The sequence below is a fragment of the Erpetoichthys calabaricus genome, chromosome 5 (assembly GCF_900747795.2).
Source record: "Erpetoichthys calabaricus chromosome 5, fErpCal1.3, whole genome shotgun sequence".
NCBI lineage: Eukaryota > Metazoa > Chordata > Cladistia > Polypteriformes > Polypteridae > Erpetoichthys > Erpetoichthys calabaricus.
Window position 1 is genome coordinate 199,974,531 of NC_041398.2, and position 9,820 is coordinate 199,984,350.

The 9,820-nt window shown below is 38.0% G+C and overlaps 1 protein-coding gene across 1 annotated transcript in view; it reads right to left on the minus strand.

The window, feature by feature from the left end:
* ttc33 (tetratricopeptide repeat domain 33) overlaps window positions 1–9,589 on the minus strand; it is a 133,993-nt gene extending 124,404 nt beyond the window's left edge. Inside the window, exon 1 of the mRNA XM_028802395.2 lies at window positions 9,457–9,589. The gene's annotated coding sequence lies outside the window, so the exon portion shown is untranslated. The remainder of the gene's footprint in view (window positions 1–9,456) is intronic.
* Between the last annotated feature and the right edge of the window lie 231 nt (window positions 9,590–9,820).

Genomic DNA, 9,820 nt, shown 5'->3' on the forward strand with positions numbered 1-9,820 from the left:
GTACCTGCTATTTACATTGACATTTGGCTGTCAGACGCTCCTAGCTGTCATATAAATGTATAATCTGGCTGAAACCTAGTAGAATAAATAAAAGAATAAAATTCAGTAGTGATGTTTTAGAAGAGGGCTACTTCTACTATGCCAAATTAGACAGAGTATAATGAGTTAATGATTTCCATCACAAGCTCAAAACTCCTGTCAAAAATCAGGCTTGCAAGACCAGGTGCGTGTAAAACTGGATTAAGTTATACCACCAACCCATGACAAAGCCAAGTGAGAGCACCTTACAAATCCTATAACCTCAAGAAAAAATAAAAAGTTATTTTACTTTTGATTGATGGCATCTTTTTCTATTGGCATCCAGTCACCTTGTTGTTTGCTTACCAGTTTACAGTTTGGCAACACATAAACCAAGTCTATTTAGCTTTGGCCCTAGTGATAATGTGCCATGCCAATCTAGACCTAATCTGTAATTAATATATGATATATTATAGCATCTGTTATTAAAGATACTTATTAAACCATCAGCCCACACTAACTATAAAAGTTACAGTACATACTTATCAGTTAACAACTTAAGAGATAGACAACATTAATAAAGGTCACTGGAAATGTATTAATGCCCTTTAAGAAGTAGTCAATTTGAAACTGAATTTAGAAGTATTGTTAATAACTGTTTGAAAAATGTATAATTATTGGTATGTGATGTATCATATTCAGAATTAAGAAATTTAGTAATTCAAAAAGCCACATTTCAATAAAACATGACTAATATTAAACATGATAGACCAAAGTGCATTCAGTATGGATTGCAATTTTATTTTGCCTGCATATTTTTTCGTAAACTGTTCCATAACAATTGAACTTGACAGCTGAGGGCATTGCAGTTTGCACTGCTGCATCACAGGTATAGAGACTTTGGTTCTATTCCCTCCTTTTTTTAACAATCTAAATGGAGTTAGAATGTTCTCCCCCTATGTTCACGTTTTGTTTGGTTATTTAAGAATATTACATCGTGATTACCATCTAAGAAAAATCACTGATATGAAACAGACAAAATGGTGGCACACTGGAAGATACATCCTCTTTGTGACTGGATGGATTTTTCTTGTTTTCTTTCACATCCTAAAGATGAGTTTGTAACGGCCGACCCCTTACCCAGCCGGCAGCTACACCTCCAAGACCTGTGGCCTGGATAATTTACTGAGATGAATCTAACTATCAAGCCGTACCTCTAACAAAGTACACTTTTCCCCACAATCGACGGTGTAAATATAAACTCACAAAAGCAGATATGTAAAATTATACTGATTAAATGTATTAAATGAAACAAGACAAATGCAAAAATAGAAAGAAATATATATAAATATAAATATCCCTCCACCACATCAACAACGAGACACCACCATATATAAATACAACAAAACCCTCCCTTGCCCCTGTAAAATAACAAACAACACGAATAACAAAAAATGAATGAGATACGGAAATGATCGTGAACTTGAGTCCGGTTATAAAAACTGTCCTGAATATGGCTGACTGAACTAATGATAAATGAATTGTTTGAATTTCCCAGAACAAAATGGAGCAGCCTCACCGTGAATCCTCGGTGCGTGGTGGATGATAAAGTCTGACCCCGGGGTCTCTCGTGATGAGGGTATTGAAGTAAGTCTGGCGGATTGAAAACCAAACTGGATGAAAATGCGCGATGTAGAATACAGCAGGTAAAGATGGCTCGTGGTCGTGAAAGTGAAAATGAAAAAGTCTCCTTCTCTTCTCTCTTCCCTCCTGATGGCTTAAATAGTCCTGTGACGGCTGTAATTGATTAATTGTGAACAGGTGTTTTCCAGGTTTGAGGCTGTGGTCTTCTTCCTTCATCCATCCCCCTTTACGGGGACGGCATTTACTGATACACACAGACAGCAAACGGGACAATGGAAACAAGACGCACTCAGTACTAACATTTGACAACACTAACTATGTAGCCCCGCTACAAGTTCATTTCACCTGCAACTCTAAATTGGCTCAGTAGAAGTGACTGTGAATCTCACTGTGAGAGTGATTTGCAAAAGACTGGCATCAAGAAATGTTAGGATAGGATCTTGTTCCCTCTGACTCTGTAAACTGAGTTATAAAAATGGAAAGTTGGATGATGTTAGGCTGTAAAGCCCTGTATATACTGTACTGTAAGTCACTACTTTTCAAACTTTTTCCATGGCCCCAAGGAATTTCAAATTCTGCTTGATACCCCAGTACAGTGGAACCTTGGTTCACGACTGTAATTCGTTCCAAAACTCTGGTTGTAACCCGATTTGGTCATGACCCGAAGTAATTTCCCCCATAGGATTGTATGTAAATACAATTAATCCGTTCCAGACCGTACTAACTGTATGTAAATATATTTTTTTAAAGATTTTTAAGCACAAATATAGTTAATTATACCATAGAATGCACTGCGTAATAGTAAACTAAATGTAAAAACATTGAATAACACTGAGAAAACCTTGAACAACAGAGAAAACTAACATTGCAAGAGTTCGCACTATAGCGCTACGAACCGCTCGCTAAAAACACTTTTTTTTAATGAGTTTTAAACACAGGGAAAAACATGAACATTTGAAAAATCCGTAATTTAATAAACAACCAAGAAAAGTAACATTGCAACAATGCACGCTACGAACCAATCCCTGTAAACAGAAGTGAAGTGGAAGTTAAAATCCAATAGAAAAAAGTCTTCATCAAATACAGCGAGGTTAAAGCAGTGCTCGAATCAGTCTCTTTAAAAACAAGCCCGGTGCATTCTTTAACTGCCTTCTTGGCCTTATGCGGCCAGCCCTCTCTCTCTCTCTCTCTCTCTCTCACTCCCCAGGGAGAGACTGAACACATGCGGAAATCATCGGCGCGCACAAACCGAAAGGGAAACTGGCTTGTTCGTATACCGAGTGTGTGGTCGTGAACAGATGCAAAAGTTTGGCGAACTTTTTGGTCGTAACCCGATTTATACAGTAGTGTGAAAAAGTATTTGCCCCCTTCCTGATTTCTTATTCTTTTGCGTGTTTGTCACACAAAATGTTTCTGATCATCAAACACATTTAACCATTAGTCAAATATAACACAAGTAAACACAAAATGCAGTTTTTAAATGATGGTTTTTATTATTTAGGGAGAAAAAAAATCCAAACCTACATGGCCCTGTGTGAAAAAGTAATTGCCCCCTTGTTAAAAAATAACCTAACTGTGGTGTATCACACCTGAGTTCAATTTCCGTAGCCACCCCCAGGCCTGATTACTGCCACACCTGTTTCAATCAAGAAATCACTTAAATAGGAGCTGCCTGACACAGAGAAGTAGACCAAAAGCACTACAAAAGCTAGACATCATGCCAAGATCCAAAGAAATTCAGGAACAAATGAGAACAGAAGTAATTGAGATCTATCAGTCTGGTAAAGGTTATAAAGCCATTTCTAAAGCTTTGGGACTCCAGCGAACCACAGTGAGAGCCATTATCCACAAATGGCAAAAACATGGAACAGTGGTGAACCTTCCCAGGAGTGGCCGGCCGACCAAAATAACCCCAAGAGCGCAGAGATGACTCATCCGAGAGGTCACAAAAGACCCCAGGACAACATCTAAAGAACTGCAGGCCTCACTTGCCTCAATTAAGGTCAGTGTTCACGACTCCACCATAAGAAAGAGACTGGGCAAAAACGGCCTGCATGGCAGATTTCCAAGACGCAAACCACTGTTAAGAAAAAAGAACATTAGGGCTCGTCTCAGGTTTGCTAAGAAACATCTCAATGATTGCCAAGACTTTTGGGAAAATACCTTGTGGACTGATGAGACAAAAGTTGAAATTTTTGGAAGGCAAATGTCCCGTTACATCTGGCGTAAAAGGAACACAGCATTTCAGAAAAAGAACATCATACCAACAGTAAAATATGGTGGTGGTAATGTGATGGTCTGGGGTTGTTTTGCTGCTTCAGGACCTGGAAGGCTTGCTGTGATAGATGGAACCATGAATTCTACTGTCTACCAAAAAATCCTGAAGGAGAATGTCCGGCCATCTGTTCGTCAACTCAAGCTGAAGCGATCTTGGGTGCTGCAACAGGACAATGACCCAAAACACACCAGCAAATCCACCTCTGAATGGCTGAAGAAAAACAAAATGAAGACTTTGGAGTGGCCTAGTCAAAGTCCTGACCTCAATCCAATTGAGATGCTATGGCATGACCTTAAAAAGGCGGTTCATGCTAGAAAACCCTCAAATAAAGCTGAATTACAACAATTTTGCAAAGATGAGTGGGCCAAAATTCCTCCAGAGCGCTATAAAAGACTCATTGCAAGTTATCGCAAACGCTTGATTGCAGTTATTAGGTTCAGGGGGCAATTACTTTTTCACACAGGGCCATGTAGGTTTGGATTTTTTTTTCTCCCTAAATAATAAAAACCACCATTTACAAACTGCATTTTGTGTTTACTTGTGTTATATTTGACTAATGGTTAAATGTGTTTGATGATCAGAAACATTTTTGTGTGACAAACATGCAAAAGAATAAGAAATCAGGAAGGGGGCAAATAGTTTTTCACACCACTGTATGTGTTCACAGACGTTCGTGAACAGAGGTTCCACTGTATAAGAGGCCTGTGAATATACATATGAACTGAAGAACCACAAAGAACAGTCCTGTCTCCTTTTTTCTTCACTCTGTACACCTCTGACTACAAACATAACACCAGGTCATGTCACTTGCAGAAATTCTCTAATAATTCTACACTTTCAGGTGTATTGATAAAGGGGATGAGACAGATTATAGGAGTCAGGTGGAGAAGTTTGTTTCTTGGTGCAAAACGAATTCTCTGCATTTTAACATCAGCAAAACCCAGGACTGGTTATTGACTTTCACCACACCAAATAGCCTCTATGTCCGGTCACTATTCAACAAGTGGACACCAAGTGGAGTTGGTGCACTCCTATAAGTGCTTGGGGTCCACATCAATGACAGGTTTGGACTGGTCTCAAAACACAGAAGAACTATAGAAGAAAGGTCAAAGTAGGCTCTTTTTCCTTAGGAGACTGCATTCCTTTAATGCAAGAAGTGACATCCTTTACATCTTCTATAACTCTGTGATGGCCAGTGTGGTTTTCTACACTGTGTTGTGCTAGGCTGGTAACATCACTTCAACAGAGATCCACCGAAACAACTTGTTATTTAAAAAGGGGATGCTCAATTATTGAATGCACTCTGGTGTTAGTGATGCAGGGAATTAAAACAGTAAATACAAGTTATCGTCAATATACTAACAACCCAATTGTCTTTCATTTACTCAGAATATGGAACCAATGTAGTACTTCAAGAAAGAGAACATTTTATCTGTGGAATCTCTGCTCAACAACCACCTTTTACCACCCTCTCAAACTTAGAGTTTTTAATGTTTGGAAAACATACAGGATTAAATCATTTAGAGATTTGTACATAGAAAATGTCTTTGCATCATTCGAACAATTACACTCCAAATTTAGCTTCCCATCAACACAAATTTTATCGAGCACATCTCTCTTGTTTAAAATTGTCCTAAATGTTTCCAGGGCAAGACCCAACCTGTGAACGTTGCAATTGAGCTCCAGCCTCATTGGGCCACATGTTTTGGATGTGCACCAAATTAACTGACCAAATTCAGGTGGTGCAGTGGTAGTGCTGCTGCTTTGCAGTAAGGAGACTGTGGAAGATTGTGGGTTCGCTTCCCGGTTCCTCCCTGTGTGGATAGCGCTTTGAGTACTGAGAAAAGCGCTATATAAATGTAATGAATTATTATTATTATTAAGTTAAACATCATTCTGGACGAAAACCTTTAAATGCCTAACAGACAGCCTTGGTGTCACAATCCCTCCTAATCCATTAACAGCTCTGTTTGGTGGACTCCCAGATGGGTTTAAAGTGAAGGACAAACAAACTGTTATTGCCTTTACTTCACTATTGGCATGTAGACTTATCTTGCTCAACTAGAAGAATCCTAACCCATCTCTTTTTAGTCAGTGGATAACTGATGTTATTTACTATTTGAATTTGGAAAATATCAAATTCTCACTTAGAGGATCTGTTCAAAACTTTTTAAAAACCTGGCAGATCTAATCAATAACATTATAGAATAACCCATTCATATTGGGGAAAAGGATTCTCTCCCCTTGTTTCTTCTCTTAAAAGTTTTACTCTGGCTGTTGGCCTTCCTCTCTTTCTCCTGAGAGGGGGCTGATTTGAATTTAGTTTTGTTAAGTTTGACTTGCTTGTATGGAATGTTACTTGCTTTTAATAAATTCAATAAAATAGAAAAAAAAACTGAATGCCATTATGAACAATTCTGCACATCCTCTCTCTGACACACCGAGTACTTTCTGCCAACTAATCACTCAAGAAACACTACTGGGGCTCCTTTATACCAACAGCAACATGCCTGCATCTCCCCCCACTGGGACTGTGACAGGTAAGTCACAAATTTTTTTTTTTTTTTTTTTTAATTTTCTTGCTTTATAGTTATTCTAGTGTGTGTTCAAACCAAAGAGTGTCTGAATATTTACCTGTCTATCTACCTATCTATCTAGTTAAATTTCTAACTACAGGTGTACCCAGAAGAGTTGAAAGATAGCCTTTTACTTTTAAAAATATTTTTTAAAGATTTTCAATAGTTAGTGATTCACATATGTCCTCTACATCACAAAAATGGCTAAGACACGTTAGCTTGTAACTCAAAACTGGCAATTGGGAAAGATTATTAAACAGCTGTCGTTATGATGCATTTTGTATTGATGTTTTATTTGTATGAGCTTAATCAAAACAAATTATACACAACTAATGTAGTTATGACACGATGGTCAAGTAATGCAAAAGCAACATAGTTTTTTATATTTCTTTCTCTGTTTTGAATTTGTAAACCAGTGTAAGCTTTGTGAGACTGTGCTAACCATTTATAACATACCCTTTAAATGATCTTTTTACATATATGAAATACTACAGGCTTCCCATCTGTTGCACAATTACTTGCGAGCTTACTAGGCCTACAACCTTGACCTTCATCTTGATTGAATGCTTATGACCCAAAATGTACTGGTAATTCAAAAAATGTGAGGAAGGGGCAATCTCAGAAATTGACCTCTGCTTGTGGGTTTATTATGGCAGATAAAGTGACATCCCAGGAAAAAAAAAAAACACAAGCAACATCTGCTGAGCATCAGGCAGAGCATGGAAACCAATGAAGTGACAAGGAACACCATAACAAAACGAAGAAGCAACGCCATCTGCTTAAAATAAAGTGTGGGATACAGAATGCAACAACAACTGAGAAATGCATGCAATGGTCAAATAAGTATTCAGAATCCAGATGGAACTGAGTTCATATGTGTGTAAACAACTGGTGAAGAGTTTATTGTTGCTCATATCTAGCCTTTTGTTGTCCTGACACTCACAAAAAACTGGCCTGCGCTTGTTGGTTTCTTATATCAAAGTGATGGAAGTGACATGGCAGAAAGAAAAAGAACACCAGAAGCATCTGCTGAGTGTGAAGCAAATCACACAGGTCAATAAAATGATGGAAGAGGAATAAGAGCAGCGGCATCTGCTGAGTGTCACGTGTGGGATACAGAATGCAAGAACAACAAAGATGGGCAATATGATTCAATAAGCAAAAAAGACATTGACACACTCACACAAGCAAGACGTAATCCTGAATACAACCAGATATATTCTAGAAATTAAAAAAAAGTAGGTTGCAGCAACCTCATGGTAACTTTCTTGGTGGGCAGAAAAGTATATTGTGAAAAAGCATGGTCCCTAAAGTCCATCAATTGATAATCCCACAGGACATGGTACATGCATGTTCAAAATTCATAATCAAGTCTAAGTGTTGTGCTTGTCGATCATCGAATGTGATGAAGAAAATAAAGACCAGCACCATCTGCTGAGCGTCAAGGACATCACAGAAAACACTTAAGATACAGAAGCTGAGCAGCAAGCAGACACAAGCTCATAGGCAGGCAAGGCAAAATCTGAAATACAGGATGCAAGAATGAGAAATATATACCGACAAACCAGCACTACTGTACTTGGAAAAGTTACTTCACCAATGTGATCACTGCGAAATGGAATTTTTTCATGGTGAAAACAAAAGTATTTGTTGCTAAAATGGAAAAGGTCAGCTTGATCTATATGAACTACCTTTATTTTAGGACCATAATTCTTTTTATTACTTTGCTAGTGTAATACAAAGAATCTGTAGGAAACGTTCTTTCTATAACCAAGAGACTCTGGAAAAGCTAAGCACTCTTACCTGTTTAAATATTCAGCAAATTAGAGATTATCTATATAATGAAACAGATAGCATATAAACTGAAGATTTACTGGTTTGTATTGAGTTTGAGGTAGCCTGTTTGCTGTATGGTACAAAACAAAAAAGGCATCTTTCAGATGTCATAGCAAATTGTTTCATGTATATCAGTACAGTATATCTGTAGTGGGTGGAAGAGGTCTGGACAAAAACATTTGGGAACACAGGCAGAAACCTAAGTAAAAATTTAACAAAACCTTCAGAAAATTTTTCTTCAAGATGGGAACTACAAGTTGAATAAGAGGTATGTTTGAGAGTATGTCTTTGGAGGCCTTCAAAACTCGACTTGATGTTATTTTGGACAAAGTATGTCTGCCGAGCTTTGCTGAGCTGAATGACCTGTTCTCGTCAACAGTGTTCTAATCCATGATATTCTTTCATTACATGGTTGCAGCACTAGGTGAAAAGGAAATAATCCTGAACAGGCCACTCCTAAAGAAGTCTCCTAAAAGTAATCACGCATGTGTATAACACAAAATCAGAGAACAGGCAGCAGTTATGGTATAACATCACTTCACAACGACTATGTCAACGGGGCTCTAATACTACAACTCCGAAAGTGTTAATGTCTTCAAATTCTAAACACCCGTTTTTGTGCCAAGTGACGAAGGAGGGGTTTACTGCTCGGACTGTATGCTAATTATAATCTCCGTTTTGGGTATGAAATAAAAATTGGTGCGAGTGCACGAAGAGGACACTTATCAGACAAAAGTGTTTTCATTTAAAATGATCCACATCGAAACAGAGTTCGAAAAGTACCCTCCACCAACAAGCAACGGAACATCACCCCCAACTGCCCACTGCTTTGCACCGGATAAAAGAAAGCTGCATTCACCTATTATTATTACCATTATTATGATTATTACTTTGCTCTAAAGGAAACAACAACAACAACGTATGTTGACCAAACCATGTCATATCTCAAGGCCTCTCGGCATTCCTCTATATACGCAAGGCAAGTGTCATTTTATACATCAGATATGCAAGTAAGTACTGATCAGCGTCACCTATCACTTATTTTATAACCGTTACAATAAAGATTACAGGCAAACGTAAACTAGTAGGGTTTCTAATACTTACTGTGCTGTTGTTACAAAATTGAACGTTCACCTTTGCACTCTCACCTCACTTCGCCCCGCCTCTTCATGAGAAACCCTTAAAGATGCAGTATGGGAGTTGTAGTTCTAAGAATCGGCGTCGAATTTGCATGTTAATACTATTTAGGGTCTACCTTTATGTTTTAAATTATAAATTTAACCTTTTAGGCTCGGTGAAATTATATTTCCTACCGAATTCCAAAGACATGCATTTTAGTTCAATCCGGAAATCTAAATAAACCTAGTTTGGGAGACAGTGCGTTCCTATTCCACCCCCGATACTGCCGGATTAGACTGTGGCTCCAAAAACCTAGAATTATATTAGGTTAGGATCAAGAATAAATGGA